The 12,120-nt window shown below is 41.3% G+C and overlaps 1 protein-coding gene and 1 pseudogene across 1 annotated transcript in view; both read right to left on the bottom strand.

Annotated features, from left to right (window-relative positions):
- Positions 1–2,159, bottom strand: part of LOC127914400 (uncharacterized) — a 156,513-nt gene extending 154,354 nt beyond the window's left edge. The window contains exon 1 of the mRNA XM_052490252.1: positions 1,935–2,159. The gene's annotated coding sequence lies outside the window, so the exon portion shown is untranslated. The remainder of the gene's footprint in view (positions 1–1,934) is intronic.
- The window catches only part of LOC118381434 (zinc finger protein ZFP2-like), a 135,405-nt pseudogene that overhangs the window by 77,623 nt on the left and 45,662 nt on the right, over positions 1–12,120 (bottom strand).

Genomic DNA, 12,120 nt, shown 5'->3' with positions numbered 1-12,120 from the left:
ATAAATATCCTAGAAATCACTTTGGCTGCACATGGCCTGTCTACAACAACCTTGAAAGATTGTATAAAATATTCTAGGCTCTCAGTTTTCCGCACCAGTGAGTTCTGGACAGACACAGCTGTCGGCTATTTGTGCAATGGATAAGAAGTAATCAGGTATTTTATGACATTTCCACTGGATCAGAGCATTACATTTTCCCTTTCGTGCCGAGTGGTTATCGAAAGGGCGAGAGCTGGAAATGTTTTTCAAATACTTGAAGGAACTATTCTCATTTGCAATTGATTTTGATTAGACTTTGTTTACATGCTGTTAGAGGTGAAGATAAATTTGCTTTGAGAAGCTCCACAACTCATTTGTGGTGGTGCGTTAAGACAATCAGAAATACTAGACATCCCAAATGGGCACATTTATAGGCCTACATTTGCGTTCAGGCCAGGTAGACTAGTCCTACTTCTATATGTGTTGTCAGGTAGACTATTTCTACTTCAATATGTGTAATCAGGTAGACTACTTCTATATGTGTAACTAGGTAGACTAGTCCTACTTCTATATGTGTTGTCAGGTAGACTAGTCATACTTACATTTACATTTACATTTAAGTCATTTAGCAGACGCTCTTATCCAGAGTGACTTACAAATTGGTGCATTCACCTTATGACATCCAGTGGAACAGTCACTTTACAATAGTGCATCTAAATCTTAAAGGGGGGTGAGAAGGATTTCTTATCCTATCCTAGGTATTCCTTAAAGAGGTGGGGTTTCAGGTGTCTCCGGAAGGTGGTGATTGACTCCGCTGTCCTGGCGTCGTGAGGGAGTTTGTTCCACCATTGGGGGCCAGAGCAGCGAACAGTTTTGACTGGGCTGAGCGGGAACTGTACTTCCTCAGTGGTAGGGAGGCGAGCAGGCCAGAGGTGGATGAACGCAGTGCCCTTGTTTGGGTGTAGGGCCTGATCAGAGCCTGGAGGTACTGAGGTGCCGTTCCCCTCACAGCTCCGTAGGCAAGCACCATGGTCTTGTAGCGGATGCAAGCTTCAACTGGAAGCCAGTGGAGAGAGCGGAGGAGCGGGGTGACGTGAGAGAACTTGGGAAGGTTGAACACCAGACGGGCTGCGGCGTTCTGGATGAGTTGTAGGGGTTTAATGGCACAGGCAGGGAGCCCAGCCAACAGCGAGTTGCAGTAATCCAGACGGGAGATGACAAGTGCCTGGATTAGGACCTGCGCCGTTTTCTGTGTGAGGCAGGGTCGTACTCTGCGGATGTTGTAGAGCATGAACCTACAGGAACGGGCCACTGCCTTGATGTTAGTTGAGAACGACAGGGTGTTGTCCAGGATCACGCCAAGGTTCTTAGCGCTCTGGGAGGAGGACACAATGGAGTTGTCAACCGTGATGGCGAGATCATGGAACGGGCAGTCCTTCCCCGGGAGGAAGAGCAGCTCCGTCTTGCCGAGGTTCAGCTTGAGGTGGTGATCAGTCATCCACACTGATATGTCTGCCAGACATGCAGAGATGCGATTCGCCACCTGGTCATCAGAAGGGGAAAGGAGAAGATTAATTGTGTGTCGTCTGCATAGCAATGATAGGAGAGACCATGTGAGGTTATGACAGAGCCAAGTGACTTGGTGTATAGCGAGAATAGGAGAGGGCCTAGAACAGAGCCCTGGGGGACACCAGTGGTGAGAGCGCGTGGTGAGGAGACAGATTCTCGCCACGCCACCTGGTAGGAGCGACCTGTCAGGTAGGACGCAATCCAAACGTGGGCCGCGCCGGATGGAGAGTGGAGGGTGGAGAGGAGGATCTGATGGTTCACAGTATCGAAGGCAGCCGATAGGTCTAGAAGGATGAGAGCAGAGGAGAGAGAGTTAGCTTTAGCGGTGCGGAGCGCGTCCGTGATACAGAGAAGAGCAGTCTCAGTTGAATGACTAGTCTTGAAACCTGACTGATTTGGATCAAGAAGGTCATTCTGAGAGAGATAGCGGGAGAGCTGGCCAAGGACGGCACGTTCAAGAGTTTTGGAGAGAAAAGAAAGAAGGGATACTGGTCTGTAGTTGTTGACATCGGAGGGATCAAGTGTAGGTTTTTTTCAGAAGGGGTGCAACTCTCGCTCTCTTGAAGACGGAAGGGACGTAGCCAGCGGTCAGGGATGAGTTGATGAGCAAGGTGAGGTAAAGGAGAAGGTCTCCGGAAATGGTCTGGAGAAGAGAGGAGGGGATAGGGTCAAGCGGGCAGGTTGTTGGGCGGCCGGCCGTCACAAGACGCGAGATTTCATCTGGAGAGAGAGGGGAGAAAGAGGTCAGAGCACAGGGTAGGGCAGTGTGAGCAGAACCAGCGGTGTCGTTTGACTTAGCAAACGAGGATCGGATGTCGTCGACCTTCCTTTCAAAATGGTTGACGAAGTCATCTGCAGAGGGGGGAGGATTCAGGAGGGAGGAGAAGGTGGCAAAGAGCTTCCTAGGGTTAGAGGCAGAAGCTTGGAATTTAGAGTGGTAGAAAGTGGCTTTAGCAGCAGAGACAGAAGAGGAAAATGTAGAGAGGAGGGAGCGAAAGGATGCCAGGTCCGCAGGGAGGCGAATTTTCCTTCATTTCCGCTCGGCTGCCCGGAGCCCTGTTCTGTGAGCTCGCAATGAGTCGTCGAGCCACGGAGCGGGAGGGGAGGACCGAGCCGGCCTGGAGGATAGGGGGCATAGAGAGTCAAAGGATGCAGAAAGGGAGGAGAGGAGGGTTGAGGAGGCAGAATCAGGAGATAGGTTGGAGAAGGTTTGAGCAGAGGGAAGAGATGATAGGATGGAAGAGGAGAGAGTAGCGGGGGAGAGAGAGCGAAGGTTGGGACGGCGCGATACCATCCGAGTAGGGGCAGTGTGGGAAGTGTTGGATGAGAGCGAGAGGGAAAAGGATACAAGGTAGTGGTCGGAGACTTGGAGGGGAGTTGCAATGAGGTTAGTGGAAGAACAGCATCTAGTAAAGATGAGGTCGAGCGTATTGCCTGCCTTGTGAGTAGGGGGGAGGTGTATATGTGTTCTATATGTGTTGTCAGGTAGACTAGTCCTACTTCTATATGTGTTGTCAGGTAGACTAGTCCTACTTCTATATTTGTAATCAGGTAGACTAGTTCTACTTCTATATGTGTAATCAGGTGTGCTTCCTTACTCAACACTGACAGGAGTGTTTCAAACAAAATACAATTAAGAAATTGACAAATCTTGCGAAGTTAGGTCTGGGTGGTCTGCCAGGGGCTGTTTAATTTAGTATCCGTTTGGGTCGGCATGGGGAATGATTGAATTTCTCCATAGTATGTTTTACCGAAGTTGACTGACTTCTTCGTGTGAATATTCATTATTCTTTTAAAAATCCTTCCTGTTCTGTCAAGTTTGTTTTTGATCATTGCTAGAAAGCCATTTTAAAATTTTGCCATAGACTTTCAAGTCGATTTAAGTCCAAACTCTAACTAGGCCAATCAGGAACATTCAATGTCATCTTGGTAAGCTCCTCCAGTGTAAATTTGGCCTTGTGGTTTAGCTTATTGGCCTGTTAGTACAGTTTTTGTATTCAGATCTCTGAAATGCACTCTACCTACGTAACATTTAGTGTCCTATATTATGCTGGGAAAACCGTTTTCATTGCACAGAAATCCTAAATAATTTCAGAGTTTGCTAAATCCAATGGTTCTAACCGAGAGTCACCTTAACTTTATTGACAACACCCAAATGGATTCTGTTATTAATACGGTTCTTCAATAATTACACATCATATTTAATTATGTAGCTATTTAGTTACAGTCACATGTTCAACTATCATCAGCTGATCTAGGAAAGTTTTCTGAATGACAGTCACATGACAAACATCATGACATGCAACAACAACCAAAGTGCTTCTTCATTCATTACTCTGGTAAAGACAGTCATGCTGTGCTCCACGTTGGGTCCAACATCCCTATAAATTTATGTTTAAAATGTGGTATTGTCTGCTTGATTTACAGTAGTGTCTCGTTAGTCTGTTTACGCACAGAGATACTTAGCTCATAACGTGTAGAGAACGGTTCCTTGATGGATAGGCTATTGAACAACACACAGAGCTATTTTCCTTTATTCGGGACATTTAGAATGACAACCCGTTAAGTAGCCTAGTGGGATTATTCACAAAATTATCTGGTGATCAGGTTATGAAATGTCATGACAAATACATTTTAGTTTCCATGTTTCACCTGAAATATTAAATTATTTAAAGTCCTCGGTCTATGGTGTTAGGTGAAGTTATGGGTCCTACAGTAGGTGTATGTTGTTGTTAGTGAAGTTATGGGTCCTACAGTAGGTCTATGTTATTGCTAGGTGAAGTTATGGGTCCTACAGTAAGTGTATGTTATTGTTAGGTGAAGTTATGGGTCCTACAGTAGGTCTATGTTATTGTTAGTGAAGTTATGGGTCCTACAGTAGGTGCATGTTGTTGTTAGTGAAGTTATGGGTCCTACAGTAGGTGCATGTTGTTGTTAGTGAAGTTATGGGTCCTACAGTAGGTCTATGTTATTGTTAGTGAAGTTATGGGTCCTACAGTAGGTGCATGTTGTTGTTAGTGAAGTTATGGGTCCTACAGTAAGTGTATGTTATTGTTAGGTGAAGTTATGGGTCCTACAGTAGGTCTATGTTATTGTTAGTGAAGTTATGGGTCCTACAGTAGGTGCATGTTGTTGTTAGTGAAGTTATGGGTCCTACAGTAAGTGTATGTTATTGTTAGGTGAAGTTATGGGTCCTACAGTAGGTCTATGTTATTGTTAGTGAAGTTATGGGTCCTACAGTAGGTGCATGTTGTTGTTAGTGAAGTTATGGGTCCTACAGTAGGTGCATGTTGTTGTTAGTGAAGTTATGGGTCCTACAGTAGGTCTATGTTATTGCTAGGTGAAGTTATGGTCCAATTTGGCAAACACTTAGTTTACAAACCCTCATTGTTAGGCTGATGGAAAAGCTAGCCAAAGAGCATTTTACTGGTTGAAGTGTTTTTTTAAAGTATGAAGCAGTTGATTTGAGACAAACACAAACATTACACTAATCAGGAGATTCAAGCGAGCCTGACAATTATATATCCACAGTAGTGTGAAATGTACTCATATTCAACCTGTAAATGGAGGCTATTTTTGCTGTCAGCCTATGAGAACTCCCCTGAGTGTTCCCCCACGGTGGTGAATTAGTAAATAGCGACACAGCTTAAAATTAGTTTCCTTGAGTAGCATCCTGATCTTGCTCTGATAGTGAGCTGTAATATTCATTATACATTGTGAAAACTAAAATCCTTGCTCACCATTTTTGCTCCAACCAGGTATACTACATCCATAACTAGTGGTTTCCTCATTCGCAGATATACTACATCCATAACTAGTGGTTTCCTCATTACCAGATATACTACATCCATAATTTGTGGTTTCCTCATTAGCAGGGAGGAGTTTCTGCAACCAAATTGCGTGTGCATCGCCCACAGAAAGGGGCCAAAATTGGAGACCAAAAGTTGTCTGGCACATTGCTTAGAGTTTCAGCAACTTTAATAACTTGTTTCTAGCCTCCAATCATCGATTTTACTACTGATGTGAAAACAATACAGTATTGTTGCTCACGTGACTGTCTTAACAGTCAATTGTTGCTCACGTGACTGACTGTGCTGCTGCTCCAGTTTCAACTGTTCTGCCTTGTTATTATTTGACCATGCTGGTCATTTATGAACATTTGAACATCTTGGCCATGTTCTGTTATAATCTCCAGCCGGCACAGCCAGAAGAGGACTGGCCACCCCACATAGCCTGGTTCCTCTCTAGGTTTCTTCCTAGGTTTTGGCCTTTCTAGGGAGTTTTCTTGGCCACCGTGCTTCTACACCTGCATTGCTTGCTGTTTGGGGTTTTAGGCTGGGTTTCTGTACAGCACTTTGAGATATCAGCTGATGTATGAAGGGCTATATAAATTAAATTTGATTTGATTTGATTTAAGACATTTGTCAAATAATTTATCCGACGTCAATTGTTGTACAACATCATGGGTATGCTCTGAGCATCACCTTTTACCTCAAATAAACAGTGGATCTCTGCTGTTTTGAGCCTTTAACCATCTTTCTGACTTTGTTGTTCACACAGGAGAGAGACGGGACTATCGTGGATCCTCTGGGGATCTTCATCAACATCATGATGCTGACGAGGCAGAGAAGAGTCTCTCCAGATCAGAACACCTCAAGAAACTCATGCAAAGACCCACAGGGAAGAAATCTCACCACTGCTCTGATTGGGAAGAGTTACTCAAGATCAGATTCACTTAAACTACATAAGAGAATACACGAGCGAGTACACAGGAGAGAAATCTCACCACTGTTTTGACTGTGGGAAGAATTGCTTAAAAATCAGATTCACTTAAACTACACCTGAGAATGCACACTGGAGAGAATCTTCACTTCTGCTCTGACTGTGGGAAGAGATTCACGTCTTCAGTAGACCTTAAAATACATCAGAGAATTCACACTGGAGAGAAACCTTTTGGCTGTGATCAATGTGGGAAGAGTTTTACTAAGCTTCATCAGTCAATCAACCTGACATCACACCAGTGAACACACACTGGAGAGAAACCATATAGCTGTACTCAATGTGGGAAGAGTTTAGCTTCATCTGGCTATCTGAAGATACACCAGAGAATACACACAGGAGAGAAATCTTATGGCTGTGATCAATGTGGGAAGAGTTTTACTCAGTCAAGCGGCCTGATATCACACCAGATAACACACGCAGGAGAGAAACCATATAGCTGTACTCAATGTGGGAAGAATTTTACTCAGTCAAACAGCCTGATATCACACCAGTGGACTCACACATGAGAGAACCCTTATGGCTATGATCAATGTGACAAGAGATACTCTGATACAATATATCTAATCAAACATCAGAAAATACATACATGAAGGAGATGTTTCACGATATCAATGAAATATTGTCACAGTGTAGAATGTTTTAACATTGTAGTAGGAGTATTTTAATGATGTCATAATGTAGCACCTAATTGTTTGACCCCTGTTCAATTTGAAAAATTGATTGCAGCATGATATGGATTTTAGCCTCAGGGGAAAATCCGGGCTTTGAATTGAAAGAGTATTATTTATGTGATTTAACAAAAATGTACTAACAAAAAAAGAGTTGTGTTACACTTACCACGTTGGTGACTCTCTTGAATCAAAATGCAACACTTCAAAATGTAGCTATCTGTTTACATCTATTACTATTTATGTAAATTAACAGAAAGTGACTAACAAAAAAGAGCAGGTGTGATGTTGTTTGTATGATAAATTAAAATATTTTCAGGTCTTTTTCAATGAATTGATAAATGAATTTCAACATACTTGCAGCCTAAACACCTGGACGCAGTATAATGAATTGGTCTAGAATCAATTTTATTAACAAGCCTACATCACTCCTGTATTTATTGACAACATTCAAGTGCTAAATGTCCAATACTGAAAAAGCATGACTAAAATCACCTCATATTTCAAACATTCAGCCCGACAAAGATACGTTTTATTATTCCATTCCATTTGCTTTTGATATTTTTACAATTCATGTCACATTTAGTTTGACTTTAGTTTTTGGGTTTTCTTGATGGAGAACGTAACAACAAACAATGGAGTAAAACAAGTTAATAATTTGTATTGGATCCAATTGATAATATTTTAATCAATGACATTTCCTTAAAATGCTCAGTCTTTCAATTAAGTTTCTGTTTGTTGTGTACTAAATATTTCAGTTAGTTTTTTCCTGTGAAGCCATTGTGTTGCATCCATGTCTGAAATGTACTATATAAATAAAGCTTGATCTGATCATATTGCAAAACATATTAACCCAGTGACCAACCAATCAACAGACTCTTGCTAAACCAATGAACAAATATGTGCAAAGGCATATCTTGGTCCATCTTAGACTGAATTTACATTGTTTTTCATGCTATCTTCTACCTTGTCAATATAGTGCATGGTCCATCTTAGTATGAAAAACAGTATCAATTCAGTATATCTTCCACTATGTCAATATAGTGCATGTAAGTTTAGTATCACTTTTCAACCAACCCAGTGCATTTGTTGAAAATGAATAATGTTGAAATCAACAATACGTCAAAGGATTCAACGATTGAAAACTGAAACAAACAAATGGATCAAACATATCAATCCCACTTTCCCAGCCTGCTGAAGGTGTGGTGGAGTGGTAAACATCACCCCCGGCTCTACCAGGGGCTTGAGGTGGTCTCCCAAAGCTCTGCCTATGTCATGTTCTGTGGCCTTGCTGTTCCATTTCTTGACTGCAACACAGAAAGAAACACATTCAGTTATATTCTATAAAATACTCAAAGTAAAGGATATGAAGCAACTATGGCCTCAGTTACACCTGGCACCTAAATGTGACTTCTGTCATCCGATCACTCCAAGTTGCATTAAGTTCAGATCTACCAGGATGGGCCTTTGACATAGTCTGTATGAAGTCAGGCCACTGAATATGCATAAGCAATGTAAAGAGATGGGGTGAATGAGTGGAGAAAAGTACATCTGAGGGGAAATTAACTTTCACCACAGCCAAAAGGGGTGAGATATTGAACCAATATCAGTGGACAATTTGTACTAATGTAAATAAACATAGATGATGGAACATATTACCTTTTGCTTACGTGATGAACCGCTAAGGGGACATAAATATTTACCATCTAAACCATGTGTGACCTCTGACTGTAAAAGTGTTCTTCATAACCAGTCCCTCGACAGCTCTCTGACTGAGCTCCACCCTCACTGGGTCTTCTGAGGAGAGGAAGGCTGAGGAGGGATGGAAGGATGAATGGATCAGTCAGTCAATAAAGTGTAGAGCTGCTGTCTGACAAAATTACTATTTTTAGTAGTTCATTAAAGTAAATAAGTGTTTATGACTGCTGAATACCAACAATCAATCACTTAGATCATGTATTTTCAGGTAGAGATACATCCTTGGGACTTCCCTAGCCCATTGAAGTTGACATTTAAAATGGTTAAGGTAGGGGTTAAGGTTAGGGATTAGGGTACCGATGTCCAAAGGATCCCGGATAGCAATGACCATCGATAATTCTTCTTAGCGGGTGTAAAAGAAACAGACAAGTAGGTTCGCAGATCATTATAGTCATTGTAGTTTAAAAAATAGCATCTAATTTTGCCAATTGGAATGTTGGGTTGTTTGAGAAGAATGTGATTGTCAGCCCTAACAATCCATTCTAGCAGCTTGTCAGGCTCTAAAAAAAAATTCATTTTTTACATGTTCCTTCTATTCCAGGGGACAGCAGAGGAACTTCATCAATTCCACTCCTTCATCAATAAAAGCAGTGAACATCTGAAATTCATCCTCACCTTTGATGTGCATGAAGCAAGTTACCCGATGGTTGGACAATACTTTTTCGTCAATCATCTTAAATACTATACATTTACATTTACATTTAAGTCATTTAGCAGACGCTCTTATCCAGAGCGACTTACAAATTGGTGCATTCACCTTATGACATCCAGTGGAACAGCCATTTTACAATAGTGCATCTAAATCTTTTAAGGGGGGGTGAGAAGGATTACTTTATCCTATCCTAGGTATTCCTTAAAGAGGTGGGGTTTCAGGTGTCTCCGGAAGGTATATATACTTATACTATACTTAAAAACTGGAAATCAACCAATCCTCCATTGTTAACGCAGTGGAAAGGTCAAATGCTTTATTATCTAAAAATGTAAAGTGAGTGGGCACCGGAGAGAAATATGGTTAAGTTACGGTAAAGTTTAAAAGATCAAAATATTTTTCCCCAAAAATGTTTTAAGTCCCATTGCAAAGTTACACCCCACTGTTCTATTTTTGGAGTTGTTACATAAAACCAATCAGAATTCAGAAGAATGATAATGTCAGGTGTGAAGTAATATGGAGGACCAGCCTATTACTATTATGGTGTGAAGTAATATGGATGACCAGCCTATTACCTATGATGTAAACTACAACAGAAATAACTTAAAATGTCCCTATGATGGTGTGAAGTAATATGGACAGTTTTGGAAATACATAACGCCATCTAACCAAAAATCAAATAATATTAGCTATATGCAGTTATCTTAGCCAGCCAGCTAACATTAGCTATTTAGCCAACTAGCTAGCCCAACCAGCATGGTTATGGTCAGCGAGACCAACTACCGGAGACCAGTTAAAACCCAACTAGCAGTAAGCCTAGGTGGAAAAAGTTATAAAACTCCCATAGTCTAATTCACAGAAAACATACTGAAAAGTAGTGATGGGGAAACAAAGCTTCCTGAAGCATTGGCTCTTTCGTGTCAAAAATAGATTCATTACTCAAGGCTTTGAGCTTTATTTAGAACAGTCAGCAGCCAACTGCACTGTCGGCTGCAATGTCGAACGAAACCAAATGTCGAACGAAACCAAATGAATCAACAAACCAATCAGGTGATCGAGAGCATCAAATCCATGCTGCGTTGTGGGTAAACGGTGACTGGCTGACTGATTTATAAATAATAATGAGTAGTTATTTATGATGCAAGGTGATTTGTAAATTTGTCAGTCAGCAGTCAGCAGCCGGCTGCAATGTCGAACGAGCCCAATACCAAACCAATCAGGTGTTAGACGAAATGATTATTCAGACGTCATTGATCACGTGCTGCTGATAAAGTGACACTGCTTTGAATTATACCGCTTAGCGACTTCAGTACATGCCTCATAGCTCCAGTCTCAAACTTAACCACGTTCCTGCTGAAGAAGAGGCGGATGGAGAAGGAAGTTCTCGTGAAAGAGGAAGAGGAGGCTGTTACAATACAAAAACAAGTAGAGGTTGAGGCTGTTACTGTGAAAGAAGAAGAAGACATCTCGGTTAAAGAAGAGGAAGACTCGTTCAGAGTGAAAGAGGAGGACGGCGACGTTTCAGTGAAAGAAGAAGAGGGGGAGGTGACTGTCTCATCGAACAATGATGAAGAGGAGGAAACTGGATATCTCGGCCCGGTTTCCCAAACGCATCTTAAGGCTTCCGGTGGTTCAAACGATGAACCGGCCCTGATTAACACTAGTAAGTACTGTCTTAACAGAAGCACAAACTCTGCGGTTGTTGAAATGATGTGTGGTGTTAAAGGGGAAAATTGCAATTGCTACATCCATATTTTGACTTTTAAATTATTTATTTATAGGCATGGATTCTTATAGAATATAACACATCCCTCATGAGCTTAGTTCAACTGTTGTACCCCATCAGAACCCCAAATAAGCTTTTTTACTCTGTTTCTAAACAATGTAAACCAACACTGTCCAGCCTCAACATGGTTAAAACTATAATGTTGATATCATGGATGGTCAGACCTTGCATCCATAGGTCTGTCTATGAATTTGAGAGTAGTTACATTTCTCCAGCCCCATCCATCTTATTAACTGCAGATTGGTTGATTGTTGTGTGGCTTTTTAAAGGGGCCACCTAGTTTTTAAGCAAACAAAATGTCTGCCCAGAGGCCTGAGCTGTGTTAGAATACTCATACTAACTGCACTATTCTTGATGTTAACAGAGTGTATATAGTCTGATTATAGGTCATAGTATGATGTAGATAGTATGAAAAAAGTTCCCGGATGTCGTACTAAATTCGCCAAAATATGACATATACACGCAGTACTTTAGGGCCCATGATGCAATTCTTCAGAAAATGGGTGTGGCTTCACATTGCCTGAATATTTTCCTCCATCTGAAAACAAAGTCCAACGAGAACGGATACAAATGAACTGCTTTAAATAATTATGACAAATGTTGAGAAATTTAGTAAAGTAATGACTATTCAAATAAATAACGTTACACGTTATGTTAGCCACACTATCCTTACAAAACGCATATCTTTACAGCAATATGTATCAGTATGTTAACTAGCTACCTAAAGTTAGTTGGCTACTTATACATCACACTTGCCAGTATAGTAACTATAACTAACTACCCAATGTTTATTGACTTGATTAAAGCGCAGAATAACTGATGAATTTAATAACGCTCAACACCCGTTGAATATGTCCAGGTGTCAGTAAACATCTGCAAAAAAAACGCTCAAATTAAATTGTTGTCAGCAGCACAGTTAGTCACCAACG

This window comes from Oncorhynchus keta, chromosome 32 (assembly GCF_023373465.1).
Source record: "Oncorhynchus keta strain PuntledgeMale-10-30-2019 chromosome 32, Oket_V2, whole genome shotgun sequence".
Taxonomy (NCBI): domain Eukaryota; kingdom Metazoa; phylum Chordata; class Actinopteri; order Salmoniformes; family Salmonidae; genus Oncorhynchus; species Oncorhynchus keta.
The sequence above is the reverse complement of the archived record's forward strand: the minus strand, read 5'-3'. Positions and strand labels throughout refer to the sequence as shown.